The following is a 17,853-nucleotide window of genomic DNA, read 5'->3' as shown; positions in this document are numbered from 1 at the left end:
AAGAATTTTTATTTTCCAATACTGTATCACGAAAAAATTCAAGCGAGATTGATGCAAAGTTAGGCTATTATTAAAACTTGGTAAAAGAGCAAAAAAATATTTCAAATCTTGATGGCATCTTATTAACATGGTACACTGTCATGAGCGGATGAGACAGAGCTTTTAAGAAAGTCATGATTACCCTAAAAGATGAAAAACGTTTTTGAGAGCCCTTCCACATCATAAATTGATTACAATGTGAGCACAGTGGTGTCGGTTGACAATCCCTACCGATGAAAGAATGTGAAAACGGTTGAAAAGGAGGTAGGACTCTAAAATAATTATCCATTGAAATTCTAAAAAAGTAATTGTACATTTAGAAAATCTGTTACTAAAAGTTTAATTCTTCAGCAGAAGGAACCTCGTCTGCACATCACAAATTAGCCAGGAAATATTGAATTGTTTTATAACTGGGCCTGATTTCTTGGATTGAAGATCACAGAAGATAAATATTCGGATTTTTATTGCTCCAATTGAAAAGTTTCCTTTTTTTACAATAGAAATCATTCAAAAAGTAGGGACAGGAAGTCTGAACACGAAACATAGAAGGCTACGCATTATGAAGAAGGACAGAGGCAATAGAAGCAATGCATACGTCTCATGGAATTTACATTAAAGAGAATAACACTGTTTCGTGAATTTTTTAACAATTATTTTTAACAAATGGTAAATAAAAAAATTTTGGGGGTGGTAGAATTCTTTGAATTCAATGTGGACGGTGGGCGTAAAAGTTTGAGAAATAATGATCTAGACCAAAAAAAATAAAATGTATGTATGTGCGTTCGAATGTATAGTGCGTTCAATGAAAATAAAAGCTTGAGTTGGGGAAGGTTGAAACTGCATTACTACCGAACCTGAAAACATTTACTTCCATCTAATAGAACAACAATAATCGTTGTACTTTTATTTATGCACGTTTAATTTATTACAGTTTTCATATTTTATTTGTTATAATTCATTATTACGTAATTAATATCAATAATTCAAAAAATAAACATCGCAAAAACAAGAATTATAATTCAGGTGTAATTTTAAACTAAAAAATCTTAACGAGTACTTGAATGTATATTGTACCCGTAATTACTCTATATTAGATACAAAATTATTATTGTAATTTTTTTTTGTACGATTGTTTTCATTGTTGATTTTTATTATAATTATTATTAAAACTTACTTGGAATTTTCATTTTATGTCCAGTTGCTGTGTAAGTCCACCATCTCTGTCTTCATCGGAACAGTCCCTTACACTACCACTGTAGATGTTTAATAAATATTTTTGTTATTTAGTAGATTAACGGTTCCATCTTCTTATACTCAGTTTCAAATGTTCCAAAAATTAAATCCAATCCTTATTTATTTCATTCATTTCTTCGTCAACTAAATTTTTAATATCCGATATTAAAAATATTTGTTATTAAAATATTCCAACATATCTTATCAGAGCCAACCATACAATCTCGATCGGATCTAACTCAGAATGGTAAGATGAAATTCGCAGAACCAGATCCCCGTCTTTTTTTTTTAATAGTTCGTCAGTAAGGTATTTTGTTTTGTATGCGGTTTAATTGTCATACAATTGTAGAAAAAAAATAAATTAAAGAAAATTTGTTACCTACAATGCATATATAAAAAATCCAAAAAAAAAATCATAAAATCAACCCCTCCTAATAAAAATGAAATATTTTCTTTTGCTTTATATCCCTTTGGTTAAAATATTTTTTTAAAAATTGTACAAGATTATACTTCATTATAAAGCTCTCAAGAAATTTTTACAATTTTTTTTTAAATTTAGACCCAATATAGACCTAATATACAGAAAGGTTTTTGGAAGATTTTTCTTACTTTAGCGTTTATTGAAAGGAGTGTTCGATTTAAAGAAAGCTTTACTTAAGCAAATATATTAAAATTAACCTATATATGATTATTTTTATAAATATTAATATTAATTTTTTTTTTATAATTATAATAATAATGATTATTATTATTATTATTATTGTTATATAATAATATATTTATAATTACTACATATAAAAATAATTACGTAAGGTAATATAAGCTATGAAATGTACTGTACAATTTGACTGACGTAGCCGGTAGTCATGCAATACGTTCCCAGATTTTTTTTTACTTAAAATAATTCTTATTACTTACTGGAGAGATGACATAAGTATGTAGCGCACTACTTATTGAAATATTTCGATTGAAGTTTTTATATTTTATACATGGATAGACTAATAAATTTTACTTTGTTGAGATTTTGCTTAACGTTTACAATTATTTAATAATTTTTAAGTAATTATTATTATTATTATATATTTTGTTTTTTACTCATTACGTATTTTAATAGAAGCAATGTAAAAGAACTGATTATTTTATAGAGTATAAACATTAACATAATATATATTATATTCTATTGATGATAACTATTTCAATGACCGGTAGAATAACTATACATATAATATACAAACATTAACTTGTACGGGAGTGTAATTACTTGAAACATAAACCATCCATAGACAGTGTTTGTGTTTGTATTAGTGGTATTCTACCCGCATCCCCTCTTAGACGGTTCTGGTAATTATCCTTATGTGCTTCAGGGACCGTGGCCAAGTTTACATCAGCATAACGTATATATGATGTTATACTGATACTGCAGTTCTGTAGATAACACTATGCACGCAAACTGCTTTGACAATGCATGCAATGTTATATAGTGTGTGTGGTGCTTTTGTGTGAGTATTCAACTGTAAAGTACTACAAGCACATATATGCGCATGCAAAGAAGTTATTACACGTATTACTTTACATGCATATATATTTATGTTGGTGTGTGTACAAAGAAAAAGAAGTGAGAGAGAAAGTACTGTATTTTATTAAATTACCGTTAATTTACTTTTAAGAGAAAATTTTAATGAAATAAAGAGTTACTAAAACCATAAATATAAATTATTTAAACACAGCGGTATATATTCTACGTTGCCAGGGCTTATAAAAAAGGGATTAAGAATTTAAAAGATAAATTGTAACTAAAATTTTGCCGATCCCCATGGCTGAGTGGTATTGTCTGTCTTTCATCCTCGGTTCCGGGTTCGTATCCCGGTCAATCATGATAATTTCATACTATAAAAAAGTTTTATTTCATTTTACCATGGCACTATCTTCAATTTTAAATGGAGTATTACTTCACAAAAAACAAAAAAACCTAACCGAATTTAATAACAAATAAATACTAATTTGTTGGTTTATTAAATACGGTATTAAATGATATTCGATAAAAGAAGTATTTAAGATATAAATGCCCATCTCTGCGATGGATCGGTCGTATCTTTGCCTTTCATCTTTGAGATTCTGGGTTTGAGTCTTGGTCAGGCATATTTTTTTTTCGTATGCTACAAGAAAATCGGTTTATTATCATCTATAGGCAGATAATACGAGTATAAGGTGCCAACCAGAATAAACAGAATGTAGACGACGGTTAATTCCTGTTGGGCTTTCTCTTAAGTCAATTATAACAAAGCTGAAAACACAGTCGTTTCTTATGCACGGCTTACACACACATACACAAACAACATAAATTAAAATATTTATCATTTTATTTAAATATAATACTTTTTCTTTTATTTAATTCACCGAGTCTAACTAAAGCGCGCGCTATACCGTATTTAATTCGTGCGGGTGTGGTGGTACTAGCGACGACGGTCGGCACGAACTAAACTAATGTAATTTCACAACTTACATAGAACAAATTTCGCTTGTACGGTCGGATAACAGGAGTAGCCGCGAGGATTAACGCACCAGGTGCCGAGTAAACCAAGCGATCTAACTCGGGTCCCAGCCAAACCGAGTTACTTTTTTGCATTTTAAATATTATTCAGTTATTTAATTCTACCGCTCCTCTGTGACGTCACAACGTACCAGACGACTACAATAGCGTTTTTGGGGTAGGGCTGCTATTTTTCAAACCTTTTTTTTCAATAATTTTTAAGAAAACCTAAGAAAAATATGACCTTAATTAGGCGAAATCTGGAGATAATGAGGATGACCTTGCTGTACACCTTACCCCCTTGACCTTTTAAGTTGAAGATTTAACGGCATTAATGACTCGTGTGTGTATATATATATATATATATATATATATATATATATATGCTATTTATGTGGCTAGTATAAGCTCATCACATTATAAAAAATATATAATACAAAATAGTAAAATTAATCTAAAAATAAAACTTAAATCTGATTAATATAGTTTTATACCATTTAATTAAAGTTTCAATGAAACTAGGAAAGTGTTTATTTTGATATGTAATTTAATAAAGTGAAGATTCGCAAGCGTCAGAAAGAGGTGGTATTTTTTATTAACCGTTGAAAGTCAAGAAAGCGTTTTTCCAACATTTGAACCTTTCATAAAGGATGAAAGTGCTGATTAAATTTCAACTACCATAAATCGGTTAATTTTGGTCGCACAGAGTCGAACAAAAGAAATAGATTATCAAAAATTGAAAGCACTAAATCGTTTGTTTGATGTAAAGATTTTGATTGCTAGGGTTTATAAGAAATTTATTTACACTAAACTGAGCCCAAAAATGAAACTTTTTCGAAAATTGAAATATTTCAAACGGCTATAACTGAGTCAATTTTGCTGTAGAAAATCGCTCCAAAAATGATTCTCATCACAAAAACAATACATTTTTGATCCTTAACTTTTAATTTTAAAAAAACATACGTTTCTGTTATTCAGAAATCTTCCGTTTCTTATCTTACATTATAAAACAAACATTTTTTAGATTTTCCCAAATTATTCCCTTGTTAAAAGTCTATTTTTACTGTAATGAATTACTACATCAGAGAAATAATAAATTAGATTATTTAAAATTATCAATTTGCATTTAAATGATACCAAAATAACAGTTTCATTGTTTATGATAGATTATGAAAGCGACAGAGTAATTTATTTAATTTATTTCAATTTAATGACTTTAGATAGTAAACACATCTTTCTACAATTATTCATTTGACTATGTTTAACTACTCGAAAATATAAAATGAAAAAGCAACACAAACATTTTTCCTACTTTTTGTCAATGAATATACTCTGCTGCTAGGGTGCAATTTCTTATATTAAACATTTACACATATCCTACCCTGAAAATGGGCATTTGTATGTGTGTCTGCCTGTGTGTGTGTTTGTGTTTGTGTGCGTGCGTGTACGTGTTCTTCCCCCTTAGCTTCGCACCGGAATGTACCGATCACTAGCGGAAAATTCCTATTCGTTAGTATATGTCTCGTGGTGGTCAAGTATAATTGTTATGCATCGATATATCGTATATATGTCGATACACATGCGAAATATATATTAATAAAATATTTTTTTATTTAAATATTAAATAAATTAATAAATATATTTATTTATTAAATAATTTTTTTAAATATTTTTTTATTTATGTGATAGTTTTTCTTTATAAAATAATGAACTATAACCAAAAGTAGGTACTGGAATGTACCGATCCCTAGCGGAAAATCCCGATTCGTTAGTATCAATTTCCAGAGTTAAATTTCTAATTTAACTTTCGTTTTATCAATTTTCATCATTCAACTATTTTTACACAAGTAGTTAATTTTGGACACCTAATAGTCCCATTCCAAGATGTCGCCAGTGCAAGCCGCCCGGAGGGCGTGACTTATGCACGCCTTTGCAGCTAGTATATATACTTATATAGGATATATATAGGATATATATAGCTATAATCAAAATTATCACGCAAATATTAACAAAAAAAATTATTAAAAATTATTTTTTTAGATTTTTCTTAAAAGTTATTTAGAGATTGCTTAATAATTTTTATATAAATATTACCAGACCCGGCAATGCTTCGCTATAGCTAGATTTGAGGATATATACATAGATTAAATGAATACAATTGAAAGTTTCATAAAACATTAACAAAATGAACATCACGGAACTTCAAAAAATTTAACCTTTCCCTTTTTCCTTTTTACCCTTTCTCCCTTTTCCCTTTTCCCATTTCCCTTTCCCTTTTCCATTTTCATATTTACCATATTCCATTTCCCCATATCCCCTTCATCTTTCCCTAAATTTCCCACTGTCCTCTCTTTTCCTTTCCACTCCCATCTTCTTTCCATTATTTCCCTTTTCCCCTTTGAATTTACTTTTCCAGCTTTTCCCTTTTCCCAGTTTTCCTCTTTTTCTTTTTTCTCTTCTTCCCTTTTAGCTTTTTACATTTTTTCTTTACGATTTTTCCCTTACTCCCTTTTTGACGCGCGTAAATCGGTCCAGTCATTTTTTAGTCTATAGCGAACACACATATTGGAAACATTGAAATAAAACCGTAAAATATTTCGTATAGCGTGAGTTGCTTTTACGTCCAATAGATAGCGCCTTTTTTCAATTAAAGCATATTTTTACCTGTCACAGGGGTGACATCTTAGGTATATAAATAGTAGGTATATAATAACACGGGCGTATTCAAATGCAACGTTGTGTCAAAATTTCAAAGCAATCGGTGAAGAACTTTCGGAGATTTAAGATTTTGAACAAACTAACATTTACATTTTTATTTATATAGATGAAAACATATACTGATTAAAATGAAAAAAAAAAATTGATAAATAAAAATAAAACTCCTTCACTAACATGAAAAATAATATGTTTTTAATTATTCTTTAATTTATACTTATAGAAATCGTCACTAATTTAAAAACAATCAACGATTGATTTACTAACTAATTATCACTTAGTGATGTCTATGTAAAAATACTCGGGTTTTTGAAAAGTATTATTTTTTATGTTTTAAAATTTATTTTATATTATATTTTACAGTTTTATATTTATTTGAAATATAAAAAAGCTGAAAAAGTTAGGTCTCTATAATTTGTTAGTTATAGTAGTTCCCTGTAGTTCAAAAAATATATATATATATATTTATATATAGATATTTATGTATACTAATATTTAACAAAGGATTTCAAGCTTTGAGACATTACATCACAATAGGATATAAAAATGAATATTAGGAAAACAAAAATAACGAGAATACGGTTAAATAAGCCAATGAACATATGGAAGAATACTTAGGTATGGTAAAAAATGTTTTCAAAAATTAATTAAAAACTTGAATATTCTTGTTAAGTGTTATATTTTGTAAAAATTGAAAATGATAAATATTGAAACTAACTGAAATATGGGTCTAGAGGAAACTGAAAAAAAATAAATGGCAGATAAAGTTAAAAGTAAAGAATTAATTATAATAATCGAAATATAATAAAAATGTAATTAGAACAATTTAGAACAGAGAATCTAATTGGCTCGGACATATCACCAAAGGAAAAGAGTTTTTAAAAAATTAAAACAGAACTAGATATATCAAAAGAAAGTGCAAAGAAGAGAGACCGGACAAGATTAAAGATTATCTAAAAGGAAATGGAAACTATTAGGATCTTAAAAGTTTAGCTGCAAAAAGAAGAGAATAGAGAAAAATATTTGCTACAGGAACCTACCTCAGGACAAATAACCGTAGAGCAAAAGTGGTATTCAGAAAATATCAATGAGGAGATATATATTTTGCCTCAAAATACAATTTATAATCGGTTACAATATTAAAGAAAGATAAATAGATATGATTGCATACAGAGGTGCTTCCATCGAAGCTTCTCAAAAATTACATACTAATATTACTATACAGAAAATTCAGTGTATGTATACACATAAAATTAAGTCTGAGGACAGTGTCATTGGTAGCTCGACACAGAACAAAAACAATCAAAGGAATAATAAACAAGAGAATTATTATTATCATCTGAGAAATCTACAAGATTCCTGTTCCTCAGAGCTTTGGATGCTTTACTCGATGAGAAAGATCGAGAATGTTAGAAAAAAATTAAAAAATATATGTAACCCCGTTCTGCTTTAAAATAATCCATTTCCAGTTCTAAGTGAGTTCCGCTTGGCTACTGATGAGCTATGTGTCTGCGGGGAGGTCCATTGGAATGTACACATAATGTACGACTGCCCCGCTCTTGGGAGGTCCAGAACTTGTAAGCGAGTTGGTCACTCATAAGCAACGAGTCAGTATGGCGTGAACCGCACTGTTGGACCATGTTGGAGTTCCTTGTTGCAGTTGCATTGTTCAACCGGCATCAATAATTTTCTTAAGGGAGGACTCTAACCGTATTTCTGGAAGAAACTACCCTTGAGTAATGATTGACCGTCAATCTATAATTCCAAGCAGCTATAAAGGATGGACGGATACTTGCTGGCATACGGAGACAAAGGCGCGGCAACGAATTGCTGTCCTCATTTAATTATAGATGGACGAGATAAATTTTTAATTTATAAGGCTCATATATTTTATTATAAGACGGGGTGCGCCTACTATTTAGAAAATACATGACATGTGAACTGCTGAAAACAAACGCAACTGGTGTAGTAAACCGTGTTTTTACCGATCACGCAATTAGGTTAGTTCCAGAAGCTATTAGGTACTATGTCGCTTAAACTGTTTCGAGGTATAGTAGCCCTTCAAGGCACGGACATTCAACATACTTTTTTATGAATGTAATTATTAATCTCTGACACACCGATAGGTATCCTGAAGAACAGTTCATTGCTACAAATAAGACACTTCACCATCTTTTTTGACTTTGACATTCGAGTCTGTTATGGCCATTAACATTTTAGATGTAAAATTATAAATGCTACAAACAGTTATCTTGCGAAGTAACAAACAATTTTAGGATTTATTCTTCAGATTAAAATTAAAAAAAAAAAGCTTAAATAAAAATGGGTTCGGAAATACTTTTTTTCGAGCTATAGCTTAAGAAAAATCTCACCATCATTCCTTCTCCGAGGGTAAATTATGAGGTAAATTTGATGTTTTCATATGGGTTGTTGTAAGATAATGCAAGGTGAGATAAGACTCACCCGAAAAGTTTAGTTTAAGCAAATAATTAACCGTTTAAGTTTAATAAAGATTTAATTAACACAAAAAGACTTATTGAAATCGTTGTATACAAGTTTAGTTTATACAGTCTGTGTTCATAAAATTTAAGCTACGGAGAGCAACTACACGCTTGCACTGCTTGGAAGTGACTGACCGTTCATCGTAAATCGCCACACTCCACTCCACTCGTCTACGATAATCTCCAAAATGGCTTTTAACCTGAAAAATGAATAAGATACGTTCCAGAACTATATATATAATTATATTTGAGAAAATTATTGTAAAACATGCAAAGTAGTTGTCGGAGAACCACAATTTTTAGATTTGATATATAAGTATTTCGTTAAATTATTGGTAAACAAATAAACTTTTACGTTAAAATTTTTATTACAAAGAAAACAGATCAAATCGTAATAAGAAAATACTACATTACAAATTAAAAAAACTTATTTCAATACTGGAAAATATCTAATAACAAAATTATCAAAAATAAATGTAAAACATTCCTTTTGGCACGCCGGAAGGCGGAGGTACATTTCACCGCAACTAAGAAGGGGATAAAAATATTTCCACCTTAAAATTAAGAAAACCTTCAAATTTACTCAATACGACAATGGTTACATGTATCACATGTTTAGCATACGACAAGCCCCACCATCTTGCAGTTCCAGCAACATTTTTGTCATCCCTTACCGTAAGGGTTGGTCATATCAAAAATTATTTCAGACAAAAAAGTGTTAGGTAATGTTCAGTGGACTAACGACCCCTTTTAATCGATTCGCTACTTTGTCTATTAAGGGAGGTATGATATTTTTTTGTCTTCAAAACCTCATTTTTTCCATCCACTGGGCCAGTGGTTGGTGATATCAAAACACTTTACTTATATAGGTCTTAGGCCCTTATCCAAAGAATAGTAGGAACTTTAAACAAATTCGATATTTTATTTAATAAGAAATTTGTGGTGATTTTTTTGTTTTTTCGAAAAAACTCCCCTCCATTAGCACCCCCATGGTCCGATTTTGCCTATTAACGAACTAGACTGAAATTTTGGGTCGTTATATCTTATGTATCAATCTGTTAGTGATCGGCGCAAAACTACGGCAGTTATCGTGTCCAAAAGAAAGTGAAAGCTTTTGAGCTGACGGTGGGGTCTGGTGGATGTGAAACGCGAAGATATGTCAAAATTTTCCGGAAGTCGAATCATGGTACCATTACAATAAGTAGCTTTCTTATAAAATCTACCTAAAAGAAAATTAAAGTATAGTTTTTGTTTAATTTATTTAATTTAATTAACATTAATTAAATATCATTTGTTATATTATAAATATTACGAAATGATGTACATAATTAAGAAAAAAATAAATTGAGAAATAAATGTTTTATGTTGTAAGTTAGTAAATTTTTTTGTACAGTACTGGGACCCAGTTTTTATTTAGGACAGTCATATGAAACATTAAAATTTACCCCTTAATTTAAGTTACAAGAATCTCAGTGTAATTGAGATTACATCCTAGTAAAAGAAATCAAAATCGAAATATTTCCCGTGGGATAATTCGAAAACGAAGAGTTTTTGAATCCACATTTTTACTATTATTTTTATTTTCACATCTAAAATACATTCTTTCCTGAAATACATATCCTGAAATTCTTTTGAGTTTCTTCATGATATAGCTTTTATAATACGTTAAAAAATGTTTGTATACATAAAAAATATTTTAGTTATACTTCTGCGTAATCGGGAATCCATTCGTGATATTTTTAATTTATGGAAATTTTATTATTTTCACAAATTCTGTTCTGCTCAGTTTTTTTTTATTTTGCTAAGAGTGTTTTTATAAAATGACATAACAAGTACACATTGTAATCAGCCCCAGGTTATTTTGTCTTGTCCAATTTTTTCAATGACTGAAATAAACCGTAGGCGAAACAAAATGGTCAAAGTTTAATGTTAAGGGTCAATGACTACCTCCTAGCCTGCAGCATACACTAAGCTACTAACTCATTGTTGATGCGTTTGCCATACAAAAGTTTACGTTGTGGAATTTATATTTCGTATAACTTTCTATGTGTTATTAGCAGAAAATTTCATAGAAATCATATTAAAATTCTATAGGAATAAAAAAATTAAATCCCTTAGTACTTGAAACGATTTTTCATTAAATTATTCTTTCTTTTACGTAATATCGAAAAAAATTATCTCTAGATTGTATTATTTGAATTAGTACAGATTTCATACTGAGAAATTATTAATCGTTTTTCTTGCCTGAAGTTATTTTGATTTCTTTTTTATAAGTAAAATAAATAAATAGGTATTAATAAATAAAATATTGATTTACAAAAAAATTATTATTAAAAAGTATAAATAAATAATTAATTAATAATAAAATATTATTATTATTATTTAGTACATTTTTATGCTAAGAGAAACAATATATTAGGCTTTATGGAAGGTAACAGTAAATTTCTGGGCAATCGACATCTTCCCATGGCTACCAAATCACTTTTGAATTTGGTCATTCCTAAATTTTAGGTCGATAAAAAGTATTGAGGATGATTATCTTGTTTCCCGGATGATCCGCATGATGCTCTTTGAGTTGAGATTGAGTACGGTTATTCTGTTATATCAAATGAACAATTCACAATTTTGGTAAGGGTGACTATTTAGTTCTTTATAGTTACATTAAGGATATTGACTGGGATCCAATAAATATTCTCCTTGTTAGAAGTGTAGCTGCTTGTAATGAGTGGTATTTTTCTAAGTGTATGTTCTTTCCTCTAAAAATGATCAAAACTAAGAAGTATCCCGACTCGTTTTCTGCTGAATTCATCAGTTGTCTTAAGCAAAAGTTGTATGTTCATAGGAAATTCAAAATGATAGCGATTGCTGCTTACCATGATTAATTTGTGCAACTTAAAAAGAAAGTTAAGAATCTCCTTAAGAGTGATATCTTCATCAGAGTTAGTTATGTTGTGTAAGAATTGTGGAATAAGCGGACTAACTTTTTCAAATTTATTAAGTCCTTTATGAATGAGTCATCTCCTGTGCGTCCAAATTACTTCAACGCTGTAGTTGTCACTGATGCTAAGTGTGGCAGATTTTTCTGTTTGTATGTTGACTTATCGTTGGTGGAAGGAGTAGAATAGGTGTTGTGGGTGTGTCCACTGAAGTTTTTGGAATCCCTACTATTACTGAGGATGATGTTCTTATGCAAATAGCTTCGTTGAGGGTGAAATGTGCTGCTGGATACGATGGCGTTCCATCATATATCCTAAAGGGTGTTTATATCTTGATTGCTCCTGTTCTTCCGTGGTTATATAATCTTAGTTTGAAGAGAGGTATATTTCCGAAATGTTGGAAAATTTATTTGGTTTCATTTACTCCCAAAAAGGGCAAATTTGCAGGATATTAATAATTACATACGTGTTTCAGTTTTACGTCCTGTTGCCAATGTCTTTGAGAAGGTTATCCACAGTATCATATACGTAAGACACTTCCATTGTATATTGATACCAGGCAGCATGACACTATGTCGAATAGATCAACTGCGGCCAATCTTAACGAGATGATGTCATTTATGTCAACCGAAGTTGAGAAAAGAGGGCTGGTCAACATTGCGTACTTCGATTTTTGTAAGGCTTTCGACTCAGTGCCGCATGATATTTTGTGTACTAAGTTGCACGGATACGGCGCTGATGGAGCTGTGTTAAATCGATTACGTTCGTATTTCACGAACAAAACCTTTCCATGTCTAGGTAGTGTTGATATTTCTGGTAGGTGTGTAGCAACTTCTGATGTCCCACAAGGCTGAAATTCAGGGCCACTTTTGTTTAACCGTTTTATAAATGGTATTGGCAAGGTTCTTCAAGCTGAATATATTATCTTTACCGATGGTTTAAAGTTGTAAGGGCGTATTAAAGATTACAATATTTTGTGCTTTTGCAATCAGATGTTGACCGTGTATGCAGATGGGCAGTTAATGATATGATATTGAACATCGACAAGACGAAGCTCATATTGACCAAATCATCTCCAGAACTAGAAGAAACGTACGGTTGGTGCCTTGGATTGAGCGTCATATTCGATAGGTTGATACTCATCAGACTGTATCAGCCGTCTGTTAAGCCTCTTTTAGAATATTGTTGTATTATTTGGAATTATAACAGAGGTATAACGGATCTTCAGATTTTGGCGGTGCAGAACCTCCTCTACATTCCATTTACGACATCTCCACTGCCTTCTTTGTCATTTACGACATCGTGACCTGATTTCCTAGCATGACGCATATGATGTAGAGTATTGGACATTTAGGAATGCAGTCTTTAAAAAAGCGTAGGTCTACGTTTGATGTATTGTTTTTCTTTAAGGCCGTGGATGGATACTTGGATATTTACAGTTTTAGTATCGGAATTCTCGTTCCCTATGTGAGAAGCATGAATCACTGGCTTTTTCAATTTAGTAGACGAAGTAACCTTGTTCCTTTGGCAAGATGTGTTCATCTTTTGAACGAAATAAATTATAAGATTGACCAATTTAATGAAAAAATTTGATTTTTTCAAGAAGGTTATTGGTACCAGCGTTATCTAATTTATTTATTTATTTCAATTCTGTACAATAGCATCTATTGTACAGGTGGTTATTGTCTTGCCGACTTCCGTGGCGCGAGTGGCAGCGTCTCAGCCTTTCCTTGTTTTGAATACCAGACACAGTCATGGCATTTTCATATGATACAAAATTGCCATTCCATCTCATCCTCTGAAGCAATACCTAACGGTAAACGGCGATCCCGGAGGCTGAAAAAAAAAAATTTTTTTAAAGTGTTGATGCCTTTATATACGTTCCCTTCTACCTATTAGGTCAAGCACGACATACTAAAGTATTTTCATTTACTGAACTGTCGTGCTTGCCTCTGCTTGTAGGTAGGTGATTCCAGCAAAAGTAATAATTATTGTTATAGTTGGAAAAATTGTTTTGTAGTTTTATTATTATAAAACTGATTATTGTTGTGTAGTTGTATAGATAACGAAGCATTAGTATTAGTGTAATAATTTTAAAATACATTTTCTTTGAAGTTTTATTTTTAAAAAAGCAGAAGCAACTTATAAAAAGAAATTATAACATTATTTTACGGTTTCTCACCGTAGTGGTTATTCAGATCATATGACTGGTGTACCAAGTCACATGTTCTTATATTATAGGAACTTCCTGACTATTGCAGTTGTTTTCATAAATATGGCTTTCTGTATACTGCTATGAATATGTATTGGGAGATCTAATTTCTTCAGATGTTATGTCATTGTTTTTGCCTTATGATTGGTATTATGATCAGTACTATTGTTATTATTTTCAGTTTCCAGATTCAATTCTATTGCAAGGGTAGTATATTTTTCAATTTTCTCTGTTTCTTTAATATTAAATTATTGTCGTTCGGTATAACTATATTTATTATTTACGTGTTTTTTTTCTGATTTGTTGATTAATTTGATGTCTAGTGTATTGCAAGTAATTGTTTTGTCTGTAAGTATTGATCTGTCCCAATATGATTTTATTTTCTGTTCTCTATTATGCGTTCCGTTGTGTATTTGTGTGGCATGTATGTTGTGATAAGTCCATGTTTAACTGAGAGTTCTTGGTAAATTATTTTTGCTGCAGTGCTATGTTTTTCAGTGTAGTCTGCACCAGCGAGTATTATACAACCTCCTGTTATATGTTCAATAGTTTCTCTGAATTGTTTACTCAATGTGTCTGTTTAGTTTCTCTGAATTGTTTACTCAATGTGTCTGTTTCTATGTACTCTTAAATGATGTATTTTCTGTAGTTTTTTGCGGTTATTTCTTTACTCTGTTTGGCTAGTGCAAATCCTCAAATATAATTGTAACTTGCAATTAAAAATAATATGCCTTAAAAATTTCAGTGTGATCTCATTTCACTGAGGTAACTGAAATCCGCGTGAAATATTTTACTACTGTAACTCGATAAAAAAGCGTTTTTCGATCTATGTTTGTATGAACTTTTTTTCTTATTTCAAGCCCTAGAATCAGTTCCAAAATTATTTCCATTTTTAGCTGAACAATTTTGTTTTTATATATATATATAATTAATTTTTTATTACAAATCAAATTCAGTAAAATTCGTTTATTTAAGAGTTTGAAGATTTCCTTTCCAAAACATAGATAACATTAATTAAGGAAAAATATACTATTACTGGAGTTAAATGAAAAATATTAAAAACTATTACTGAAAAAATATTATTCCTCTTATGACAAATATATTCAAATATAGCAGAATATTAATTAAAGATGATTTACAACCAAATTTACTTATATTTAACACATCTAATATATGCTCGAATTTTTTATGTATATAGACCTAATATATATATATATATATATATATATATGTATATTTGTGGTGTGTGTGTGTGTGTGTATGTGTGTGTGTGTGTGTGTGTGTGTGTGTGTGTGTGTGTGTGTGTGTGTGTGTGTGTGTGTGTGTGTGTGTGTGTGTGTGTGTATGTGTGTGTGTGTGTGTTTGTGTGTGTAAGGGAAGGAGTAATTTATCTGTAACGTACGTTACATAACCTTTGTTATTACGTACTATAATTAACCTTCTTCAAAGTGCACCATCCTTTCTACCTAATCCGCCCGAATAGAGTGCCATTTAATAAAATTATCAATTCCGTCTTCTCTTGACTTATGAGGGTTACTTGCTACATGTTTACAAAGTAGGAACTGTACGTATGGTACATATACGCTACATAGGTTCAAGGAACAAACCTGAGTAGTTAACGTTAAACCTTAACTTAATGAAGTAACGTTAAATTAAATGAAATAGCATTCACCTTAATTTGTATAAACAATTTATATAACCTAAAGTCTGTGTGTGTGTGTGTGGGGGGGGAGGTGTTTATTTTTGTGAGACAATATAATTATAATATACAGCTAAAATTAGAAATCGTTACGGGTTAGTCCTTCTATTTAATTAAAATTAAAATTTATGGTTTATCCAATAAAAATTTTATGTTAACTAAAAAAAAATTAATTTATTCTAAAAGATTATTGTAATAAAATTTTTAAGATAATTAATTCTCAAGAACAGTTTTAAAAAACTAAAATTTGATAAAAAGCGAAAATGAAGGGTACAATTTTATTGTTTGGCATCGTTACTTTTTAGATATTAATAAAAGTTGTTATTTTTAACTTACTTATTTTTTAAGTACATCTATAAACTAATAAAAATAATAATGATGATTTATTTTCAAAAATTACGTTTTAAAATACATATTTATAAAAAAAAATACTTCAGTATATAGTTAATAACATACACTATGCACACATTCTATAGCTTAATTTAAAAATTGTCAGCTGGAAAGTTGGTTATTAAGATAAGATAAAATTATACTGTTAATGAAACAAGAATACTATTTATTATCTTAGCAGATTAATAAGCAGAGAAAATATATAAAAATAATACATCATGCTATAATTTATCTTCGTAGAAAGCAACAATAAAGAATTAATTCACAAAAGATCAAATATATTATAAATAGCAAAATACAATTTAAAGAAAACAACAAACAACAGAATAGATTTCAAAGAGTATCATGATGTATTTTAGAGGATTTATTTAACAAGAATTCGTATTTAATACAATATATTACTACAACATAATTTAACCTGAAACTGTCATTAAGTTTACTTTTACTTTTCAATTACAATTTATGAATTATATTTACTTTATAATCAATCAACGACAATAATACCTTCAATAAGTTTATGTTCATCCACCTTAACTTAAAACGACCGAAAATTAAGTAGAAAGTAATGTGAAACATCGACATTAATATTGAAAATAAAATGCAAAATATTGCTGTACCACCATACACTATATTAAAATCATTTACAGTTGAAGTATTAATCAGTTAATAATCGAATTCCCGAATAGTTCCCAAACAATGTCATGCATCTCTGCAGTAGGCTGCCGACTTCTCCCGGCTTTCCGTTCAAAAGTCTATAAATAAATCACGTAACAGCATGATGTATTTATAGACTTGAATAGATTGATCCTACCCAGAAACTGCTCTTCTCGGCGAAGACAGATTTAAACAGATTTAAAGATTTCTGTGCCCAAGACGAAGTTTATGCTTCTGAATGGTGCAGACAAATTATCAACCAGTCGAAACCCCCACATTAAATATAAAGGCTTTGTAATCAGCCGAGTAAGGGTTCATAAGTACCTAGGTGTTTTGTTTGATGATAAGTTGCTTTTTAGCAACCACATTAAGCAAGTTGCGACGGACGCTGTCTCTGTGTTGCACAAACTTAGAAGGATTGCTCGGAAAGATTACGGGCTGTCGGGTCGCCAAATGTACTTGGTGTACCGAGGTGTCTTCGAGAGTATGATCGCATACGCGGCGCCAGTCTGGGCGCATAGGTTGGATAGAAATAGAGCACTGCTTCAAAATTTAAGGAGTGCCCAGCGCAGAGCCTTAATAGTATGCACTGGTGTTTTTAAAACAACCTCCTACGAGGCTACCACCGTATTGGAAAAGGCTCTCCCAATCGATTTAGTGGTGAAAGTTCGAGCAGCCATGTGGAAGTTGCAAAGAGGTCGGGAAACCGAGGTATTTGGGATGCGGTTTCGAGCCGGGCTAGAACCGGAGCGGAACGACTATCACAATGCACCGGGTCCAAATTTCGTTCAGTTGCCCATTTCCCGCCTGCGGAAGAGGCTATGGAGCCTCGGGATGGATGCATGGCAGCATGAATGGCACACCACGAATAAGGGAAGATCCCTGTATAGATTTATACAGGATCTGGGGGGATGGTATGCCTCGAATTCATTTTTAAGGGCATC

This window comes from Lycorma delicatula, chromosome 8 (assembly GCF_047948215.1).
Source record: "Lycorma delicatula isolate Av1 chromosome 8, ASM4794821v1, whole genome shotgun sequence".
NCBI classification, from domain to species: Eukaryota; Metazoa; Arthropoda; class Insecta; order Hemiptera; family Fulgoridae; genus Lycorma; species Lycorma delicatula.
The sequence above is the reverse complement of the archived record's forward strand: the minus strand, read 5'-3'. Positions refer to the sequence as shown.